Source organism: Sapajus apella, unplaced genomic scaffold (genome assembly GCF_009761245.1).
Source record: "Sapajus apella isolate SASKATOON/1434 unplaced genomic scaffold, GSC_monkey_1.0 scaffold156, whole genome shotgun sequence".
In the NCBI taxonomy this organism is placed as follows: domain Eukaryota; kingdom Metazoa; phylum Chordata; class Mammalia; order Primates; family Cebidae; genus Sapajus; species Sapajus apella.
The window spans coordinates 423103-433344 of record NW_022437096.1 but is presented as its reverse complement, the minus strand read 5'-3'; the positions used below and the strand labels follow the sequence as shown (position 1 = coordinate 433344).

General features: G+C 40.7%; 1 non-coding gene across 1 annotated transcript; it reads left to right on the top strand.

Moving 5' to 3' along the window:
- Window positions 1–9585: 9585 nt before the first annotated feature.
- Window positions 9586–9726, top strand: LOC116541810. The gene has a single exon (XR_004264958.1). It is a non-coding gene; the product is annotated as a U4 spliceosomal RNA (small nuclear RNA).
- The last annotated feature ends 516 nt before the right edge of the window (window positions 9727–10242 follow it).

Here is a 10242-nt window from a genome sequence, read left to right as displayed (position 1 = left end):
AGCTCAACATCGCTGATCATCAGAGAAATGCAGATCAGAACTACGTTGAGATACCATCTCACGCCAGTCAGAATGGCGATTACTAAAAAGCCAGGAAACAATAGATGTTGGCGAGAATGTGGAGAAATAGGAACACTTTTACACCGTGGGTGGGAACGTTCAAAAACTTCTACAAGGAACTGGAAATAAAAATAAGTGACAATCTTGCAAAACAGACAAATGAAAATCTCAGAACTGAAATTGTAATAAATTAAAAACATATTTAATATGTTTGACGGCAGATTAGACAAAGCTGAAGAAATTATAAACTGAAAAACAATCAGAAAAAAAGCATTCAGAAACAAGCAGAAGACACAAATGATGTACAATGTGGAAGCTGGGTTAAGGGATACACAGAACAGAGGACGACAGTAAAAACTAATTGTACTTGACATCCACGAAGACAAGGTAGTTATGATGGTGCAATTGCCTGAAAATTTCCCCGTAAATGACTAATGCAGATTTAGGAAGCACAGAAAACACCAAAACCAGAATATTAAAAATTCTACACCTAGACACATCACACAGAAACCCCACAAAGCAGGATATTTAAGAAAAAGCTACAAGAGAAAAAATAGTATAGAGACTGACAGTTGACTTTTGAATGCTAACTATGAAAGTCAAAAGTCAAGACGATGCTTTCAACATATGTAAAAAAAAAAAATCGAAAATTTAAGTTTCTACACCCAGAGAAAGCCTTTAACAATTGAATGTAAAATAAATATATTTTCACACAAACAAAAGCTTGGTGTTTGCAACTAATAGACTTTATTCAAATACTATTTTAGGAGTTCTTAAAGCAGAAGAAAAATGATAAAAACAGAAGGTGGAGGTCCAGAAAAAATGGAAGAGCAACAAATCTGAACATAACTCAACATGGATATGCAAATTTAATGCTTGTACGTTACATATTTATATACATATTAATACATGAATATATGCTTTGCCAAAATAAACTTGCCTATATAAAAGATATGATATTTTATGGAAAATATATATGCATATGTATAAATTATATAAACATTTTTATTGTATATAATATATATACTAAGGCACATGTAATTATATTAATATATACATGTACATTTTGTATGTATATAATCAAAATACAGTGCAAACATTACAAAAGCTGGGAGAAATTGCGAGTTTAAAGGGTACTAAATTTTTCGTATTTTCTATAATGACGTTGATTAGTCATTTTATAACTTCTAGGGTAGTCACTAAGTGGAAAAAGAGTGGCCCAAATGATAGAAAAGAAAACAGAAATGGGGGGCCAGAGAGAAAGCACAAAACACGTGGTAAACTTAACCCTAAATATATCAGCTCACACCAGTGTAAATGAGCTAAATGCTCCGGCCGAAAGAACAAGATTGTGAAAATTTCTTCAAGAGAAACTCATAATAATTGCAAGTCATGAACAAGAGACACACCTAAAATATAAGGCTACTGGAAGAATGACAGAGAAAAATGAAAAATGTGGAAACTAGACATCAGTGCTGTAGCCAGAAACATCTTCTGTCCCTTGTCTCTCTCTTGTTCCAGAGGTGCTCACCTGAAGCTTCGCGGGAGAGGCTGGCGCCAAGCGCTCAGGTGAAGGCAGGCTGCTCCACGTGGACTTAGCCAAGCGGCTGGTGCACCGTAATGCACACCAAGTGTCTCCGCAGACACTAGGACTTTTAAAGCAACGCTTTTATCATTTTCCTTGCAAAATCTTGAATCGGTTTGCAAGAGCGTGCTCATGAGAGGTTTTGAGTGGAGCATGCTTCCTCGTACCATTCTCAGTACTTGGCTTCCTGAGGGTCTGGCACCCATTCTCACTAATGTTTCAATGACTAATTACAGCTTGGAGCAAAGATTGTCAAATTTTGGAATGTATCAGAGTCTCCAAGAATATGTGATCAAAGATCCAGATTTCTAGGCTCAACGTCCAGATTCTGATTCAGTAGGTGTTTGGGTGGGTGCCTAGGAATCTGCATTCCTGGAGAACCACTGCCCAAAGTTGTTGCAAGTTATTGATTCACCAGTTATACTCATCTCAGTTAATTTGGAAATCAATAATGCATGAACTCTGCAGAAAAAGCTTGCTATTTTACAGCAAACGCCACATCATCAGGCTTATACAGCTCTTCGCTTATTCAATAAGTCTTTGTTTCACACTTTATTCTTAGAGTCTAGCTCATTAACTGACCCATAATACATCTTGATAAAGATTTGTGGACTGACTGTGTAACTTTCCCAGAATCTGACACCCAGAGGGTGCTCAGAACAGACACTAGGAATGAAACCACGGCATCTACAGCACATAGTTCTCACTTGAGCAATGCCCAGGGATGTTTACTAAGTGAGGTAATCAAAAAGAATTCAGCCATGAATGGCTTGACATGACAATACAAAGTGAATGACCGTGTGTTAGAGGCAGACTTCTACGTAACCATCATTGCTCCATTTTTCTATACCCCTTGTGTTTGCTAATTCTCTTAATTAGATCATATACCATAAAGCAAAGTCCTGAGTCTATAGTACCTTAAACTTGTTGCCAAGTGTAACTGTCAGTACAGACCTGGTTATGCCGTGGTAACAAATGTACCCATGTGCCGGTGGCTGACCCCAGCTTGCTTCTCACTGAGCGCATAGTCAGGGGCTACGAGACTCAGAGACTCAGGTTCACAGAAGAGCCATCTCCCCTGTGCTTTCAACAGCAGTGCCACAGGAGACAGAGCATGAAGGCCCTGAAAAGTCTTGTCCAGAGCTGATACACATCAATTCTGCACACATTTCACTGGCCACAGGTTGGAAAGCGGCATTAATTTGCAGACAGCCTTCCCCACATCACAGGCTCCACCCTCCCTAATTGCCATGCGACCATCCTGGGACACACATCTGTCGGTCTTTACCCACTCCGAATCCTTTCCCCCTTCCCACCTTCATCAGTTTTTTTGGGGGGATATGCTCCCTCTGTTTGTTCAGTTGAGGTTGATGCTTTCCGCAAAGCCCCAGCATGGTCACATGCCTGAGTCCTGGCTACTCAGAGCCACAGTGCCAGACCCAGATCAGACATGCTGGCTGAGAGGCAGCCTGATGACTTTTGGCTGGACCAGTAGGAAGGGGTGTTGCCTTCTATGTGAGCTTGATTCCCCAGAAGGATGGAATCTTGTTGTCACCTGTGGGAAAGCCTGTCCATATATTGATGTCTCAACCTTTTCTTATGATTGACACATGAAGTGATTTTAGACCATTTTACTGCAGCCACTCCTTCCCACCGCATGAGGTTTTAATAGCACATACATAATTATATATATTTTAATCTACCGGGGCCCCTTGTGGGGTCCCAAAACCATTATAATAGCTAAGATTTTTGCCCGGTAAGAGCCAATTTGGCCCCATTGTGAGAAAAGTCATCCCTGTTAGAATTTTTTTCTGTAAATGAAGTCAGTTTTCAGGAAGGCAGAGCAGGAGCCCGCAGGGACGCCCAGAAGCCTGGATCTAGTGGTGCCGGAAGATCAGTCTGACTTCGAGACACCCCAGTTATTCAAAACAGTAAATTCCCTGTTTTGCTAATTGAGTCTGAGTTGCATTTCTGTTGCTTTAATGGAAACAACCCTTAAGAATCCATAAATGTTTAAATCATGCTGTGTGAATGTCGGTGGTCCTAAAATCCTTTCTTTCCCACCTTTGAACTAAGTCTGCCCCCACCTCAGAAGCCAATCATTTATGGCTTTCCTAATGCCACCTTTCCATTGGACCTAATGATATTCAGCTCATAACATCAGGTTCCTTCAGTTCTCCTTCATCATGCTTATCTGTCACGATCTTCAATCAATGCATTTTCTCGATTATAAATTCATCACTTGAGTAATTGATTAATCACTTCCCTCAGTTTATCTGTGTATCTGTTCACTCACCCATCCCATCATCCATCGCTCCCCACATTGATCCATCTCTACCTAGTTCATCTTTCACTCAGCCTCCATCCATCTCCCATTGCTCCATCCACATTTCTCTCCCTCTGGCCATCTGTCCCCTCCAACTCAGAGTGTTGATCTTGAGAAAATCTCTGGCGATTTCTCTTACCGCCAAGTCCATTAGTCATTGATCTTATCACTCAGGTTCCCACGGCAGCATTGGGTCCAGCTGACCCTTCCTTCTTTTTAGCCGTTTTCCTTTTGGATTTTCCATCAGTGTGTTCTCCTGGTTTATTTTCTCTTCCGTGGGCTGTTCATTGTACCCGCTTTGCTGGATCCTCTTTGAATTAATATTTAAAGGTTGAAGTGCCTCAAAGTTCTTTGTCAACATCTGTACTTCTGCATCAAGTAGCTGACAGAATGTCTCCACGTGCATGTAAAATGTGCATGTCAGGCTTCACATAGGCAACACAGAAATTCAATTTTTGGTAACCCATGCTTTTTATTTTTTTTAATGCTTGTCGTCCCGGATTGATAAACCTCATCATTTTGCAACTGTTCAAGCCAGAAATCTAGGCACGATCACTGAATTCTCTGTCCTTCAGAGCCCCTATGCAGTGATTTGACCTGGCAAGCTGACTTGTCCTGCAGACCACGTCTTTAATCTCCCTGCTCTCCTCCCTCTGTCTCCATTGCTGGCATTTTAGCCCCAGTCACCATTATTCTTTTTTTCTTTTTCTTTTTTTTTGAGACAGAGTTTTGCTTTTGTTGCGCAGGCTGGTGTGCAATGGCGTGATCTCAACTCACCGCAACCTCCGCTTCCCGGGTTCAAGTGATTCTCCTGCCTCAGCCTCCAGAGTAGCTGGGATTACAGGCATGCACCACCATGCCCAGCTAATTTTGTATTTTTAGAAGAGATGGGATTTCTCCACATTGGTCAGGCCGGTCTCAAACTCCCAACCTCAGGTGATCCGCCCACCTCAGCCTCCCAAAGTGCTGGGGTTACAGGCATGAGCCACCGCGCCTGGGCCATTATTCTTACTTCGCCATAGACTTGGGCCTTCGAGTTTCCTTCCCCTCTTGCTCCTCAATCCCTTTACCATACAGCAGCCAGAAGAATATTTCAAACTGCCCTGATGACAATTACGCAGTGGTTTCCACAACCCCGAGAAGAAAGCCCCAGTTCCCCGCTTTCCTGGGCTCTGGGAGGGAGGGTGAATAAAGCTGTGGAGCTGAGTCATGCAAATATCGAAATCTGCTAAGTGAGATGCTGCAGGAGCCACAGCAACCCCAGGATAGTAACTGGCTTGTATTTCCACAACATTTTACAGTTGACAGAAACCTTTCCCGGCCCCTCTGTGTCCGGGAGCTGAGTGTTTCACCCTGGGCACTGCCCAGCAGGCCCTCCCTGACTTCCCCACGAAGGCTGACGTATAATGTACTCTCACGCCAGGCAGTGAATCCTTAAAAGTAGTGGCTGTGACTGTTTAACTGCCTCGTCTTTGTAAACCTGACACAGTTTCTCAGTATATGTTTTTCATTAATAGACTCAGTTTTTTTAGATGTACAGAGATATCGAACAGAAAGGACAGGGTTCCCACATGTGCCTTTACTTTTCTCTATTATTAAAGTCTTGCCTTAGTGTGCTACATTTGTTACTATTAATGAACCAGTATTGATACATTATAATTCACTAAAGCCCATAGTTTACGTTCAGGTTCACTCCGTGTAGTAGGTGAAGTTCTCTGGGCTTTAACAAACGCATAAAGGCAGGTACCCCCATTGCTGTGATTCAGAACAATTTCACCAACCAAAAATCCCCCTGCTCCACCTGCTCATTGCTCCTCGCTGGAGCTCAGGTTTCTGACTACCGCTGGACTCGTACTGTCTCCATTGCCTTCCTCTCTCAGAATGTCGTATAATTGAGATCATGCAGCGTGCAGCCTTTTCAGAGTGACTTATAGCACTTAGCAATATGCATTTAACATTTGGCCATGTCCTTCCATGGTTCGATAGCTCATTCGTTTTTAATCCCTGAATAAGATCCCAGTGTAAGGCTGTATCCATTCATCTGTCGAAGGACATCTTAGCTCCTTCCAGGTTTTGGCAATTATGAATAAAACTGCCGTAGACAGTTCTGTGAAGCTTTCGTCTTTCTAAAGACACGATGACGAACGATAGTGTGAGGTCAGAGTGCGAGGAGAGTCTATGTACCTTTGTGAGGATGTCTTTCAAAGCGGCTGTATCACTTTGCATCTTCTCAGCAAAGAGGGAAAGTTCCTCTTACTCCACGTCTTCACCAGCATTTGCTATTGTCAGTGTTTTAGCCATTCTGATAGGTGTGTAGGAGCGTCTCACTGCTGTTTTATTTTACAGTTTTCTAATGACATACGCTATTGAGCCTCTCCCTATATGCTTACTTGCCAGCTGTGTATTTCCTATGGCGATATGTCTGTCTGTTCAGGTCTTTTGTTCATTTTTAAATTGGGTTTGTTTGCTTACTGCTGAGTTTAAGGACTTTGGGAAATTGAGTGAAACAATTTCTTTGTTTTTTTTAAATACAAGTCCTTTATCTGACACGTTTTGCAACAATGGTTTCCAAGCCTGTGGCTGCCTTTTCATTGTCTTCAGAGTGCTCTTCCGAGTTGAAGTTTCAAATTTCAACGAAATCCAACATTGCAATTTTTCTTTCCTAAATCATACTTTTGGCGTTATATCTTAAAAGTCATCTCCAAACCAAGGGTTCCCTGGATTTTCTCCGATATCTTCTACAAGTGTTATAGTTTTGTGTTTTCCACAGAGATCTATTATCCATGTTGAGTTAATATTTGCGCATGATGTAAGGTCTGTGTCTGAATTCATTTTTGGTTTTTTTGCATGTAGGTGGCCAATTACTCCAGCAAGTCACTGAAAAGAGCAGCCATTCTTACTGAACTGCCTTTGCTTCTTTGCCAAAGGTCAGCCATATTTGCGTGGGTCTATTTCTGAGCACTCCGTTCTGTTCCATTGATCTAGGGGCCTGTTCTTTCTCTAATACCATGCTCTTCTGCTTACTGCATCTTTATAGCTTGTCTTGAAGTCGGGTAGCATCAGTCTCCCGGCTTTGTTGCTGTTTTTTCAGTAGTGTGTTGGCTCTTCTAGGTCTTTGCCTTTCTATGTAAAATTCAGAATCAGTTTCTCAATATCCGCAAAATAACATACTAGAATTTTGATTGGGATTGCCTTGACTCTGGATATCAATGTGAGAAAAATTGACATGGTAATGATGCAAGGCAGGGGAGCCCCAAAACTGGGGGCTGATAGGGTGCTTGGCTTTGCCCAGGAAAGGATTCAAGGGCAAGCCAGCGGTGTTAAACAACAACTTTTATTGAAGCGGCCGTGCAGGGCAGCAGCAGAGGTGTAGCTCCTTGCAGAGCAGCGCTCTCCCTTACACAGTGTGCCCAGGGCAGTGTGCACAGGCAGTGCCACAGGCAAAGCTATATACACTTTTAGTTAGGTGCAAAATTAAGGAGCAGACTATGCAGAAATTTCTAGAAAAAGGGTGGTAACTTCCAGGTTGTCAGGCCATTGTCAAGAAAAGGGGCCGTATGTTTGGGCGTTGCTATGGCAATGGTAAACTGACATGGCGCTGGTGGGCGTGTCTTATGAAGAAGGGCTTTCACCTCTTGCCTGTTTCAGCCAGTCTTCAATCTGGTCCGGGATCTGAGCCCTGCCTCTGGAGCTGAGTCCTGACTCCTACGTCATTAACGACACGAGGGGCTTTGTTCTATGAAAATGCAACATCTATTTCTTTTGATCTTCTTGTTTTATTTCATCAGAGTTTTTTTTCCTCCCATAATCCTGTACACATTTTGTTAGATTTATAGTTAAGTATTTCACTTTCGGGGGTGCAAATGGAAATGATGTGCTTTTAATATCAATTTCCACTTGTTCATTGCTCATTGATAGCATGTATAGGAAAGCAACTGCCTTTTGTATATTGACTTTGTACCTTGCAACTTTGCTTTATCTATCATGAGTTCTGAGAGGTGTGTGTGGTATGTGTGTGTATATGTGTGTGTGTGTATGTGTGTGTGTGTATTTAGAATGTTCTATAGAGGCAATCTGTCACATGTAAACAAGCACCATTTTATTTCTTCTTTCCCAGTCTGTACACCTTTCATTTTTTCTTGTCTTACTGCATTAGCTAGGACTTCCACTACGCTATTGAAGAGCAGTGGTAAAGAACTGGAGTTGGCAACTAGTAGTGGGCACAAAGTTGTTCATAACATTTCTTTATTATCTTTTTAACATCCATGGGATCAGTAGTGATGCCCTTTCTTTCATCTCTGAGATAAGTAATTTGTCTTTCTTTATTTCTTGGTTAGCCAGGCTGGAGGTTTATCATTCTTATTGATCTTGTCAAAGAACCAACTTTTAATGTCATTGATTTTTCTTTCTTGATTTTCAGTTTTAGATTTCATTGATTTCTGCTCTAATTTGTATTAGTCTTTTCTTCTGCTTATTTTAAACTTAATTTACTCTTCTTTTTGGAGCTTCTTAATGTGGAAACTTAGAATATTGATTTATGATCTTTGATAATGTATGCATTCACTGCTATAAATTTCCCTCTAAGTGTTGCCTTCATTACATCTCACAGACTTTGATAGGTCAGATTTTTATTTTCCTTAAAATAGTTTACAATTTCTCTTGAGATTTCTTTGACCCATGTGGCATTTAGCAGTGTGTTATTTAATCTCCAAATATTTTGATATTTTCCAGCTAGCTTTTGTTATTGATTTCTAGTTTAGTTCCATGGTGGTCTGAAAGCATACTTTCTGTGATTTATATTCTTTCAAATTTGCTAAGGTGTGTTTTATGGCCCCGAATGTCTAGCTTGGTTAATGTCCCACGTGTGCTTGAGAAGAATGTGTCTTTAGCTGTTGTTGTGTGAAGTCTTCTATAAATGTCAATTAGATCCGGTTGATTGATAGTGCTGTTTAGTTCAACTATGTCCTTATGATTTGTGTTTGCTGGATCTGTCAATTACTGAGAGAGGGGCGTTGAAGTCTCCAACTTTAATAGTGGATTTGTCTATTTCTCATTGCAGTTCTTTGAGTATTGCCTCTCGTATTTGGATGCTCTATTATTAGGTGTATACACGTGAAGGATTCTAATGTATTTGTGAAGGACAAACCCCTTTATCATTTATGCAATGGCTGTCTTTATCCATAATTTTTTTCCCGTACTAAAGTCTGCCTTGCCCCAAATTAATAAAGCTACTCAAGCTGTCTTTTGATCAGTTTTAGAAGCATGGCATATCTTTCTCCATCCTTTCACTTGTAATATCTGTACCTTTACATTTAAAATATGTTTCTTGTAGCTAACGTATAGCTGGGTTTTCAGGTTTTTAAAATCTGCTCCAATAGTACCTGATTTATTTACTTATTTTAAGCAAATATATTCTTGTTCTCTTCCTCCCTCCCTTCCTTCCTTCTTTTCTGGAGGTCTCTCTCTGTCACCCAGACTGGAATGCACTGGCATGATCATAGCTCACTGTAGCCTCCAACTCCTGGGATCAAGTCAACCTCCCACCTCAGCCTCCTGAGTAGCTGGGACTCTAGGTGCAGGCCACCATGCCCAGCTAATATAAAAACTTTTTTGCAGTTTTGTGGAGTGGCAGTATCGTAGCCAGTGAGGTTTATCCAAGGCACGATTATTGCTAATTGAAAATTTTTCCCAATACCCTGCCATGACGGCTTGAAATATAGTCAGTATTGGCAATTTTTGACAGTCTCTAAGGAGACTGAATTAAAAAATAAATAAATAAATAAATATAAAAATTAAAAAAAAACCCTTTTTTGTAGAGATGGGGTCTTGCTGTATTGTGTAGACTTATCTTAAACCCCTGCCCTCAAACTCCTGGGCTCAAGCAGTCTACTTTCCTTCGTTTCCCAAGGCGCTGGGATTACAGGCAAGAGCCACCAAGCCTGTCTGCTTCTGTTATTAGTTACCCTCTTTCTCTGCCTTTTCCAGTTTTAATTGAGCATCTTCTATTATTTCATTTTCTGATTTGCATTAATATATCAATTATATTTCTTTTTAAAAAACTAGTGATTTCCCTTTTTACAAATTATGCATCCATTAAAAAAATACATTTACAACTAATCTAAATTGACTTTCAAAGAACGCTGCATCATGTCATGGGTAGTGAAGGCCTTGTTTCTTTATAACATAACTTTCCAAATTCTTCCCTCCCTCCTTGTAATACCTCTGTCATTCATTTCATTTATCTGTACGTTGTAGCTATTATCAGTTTTAA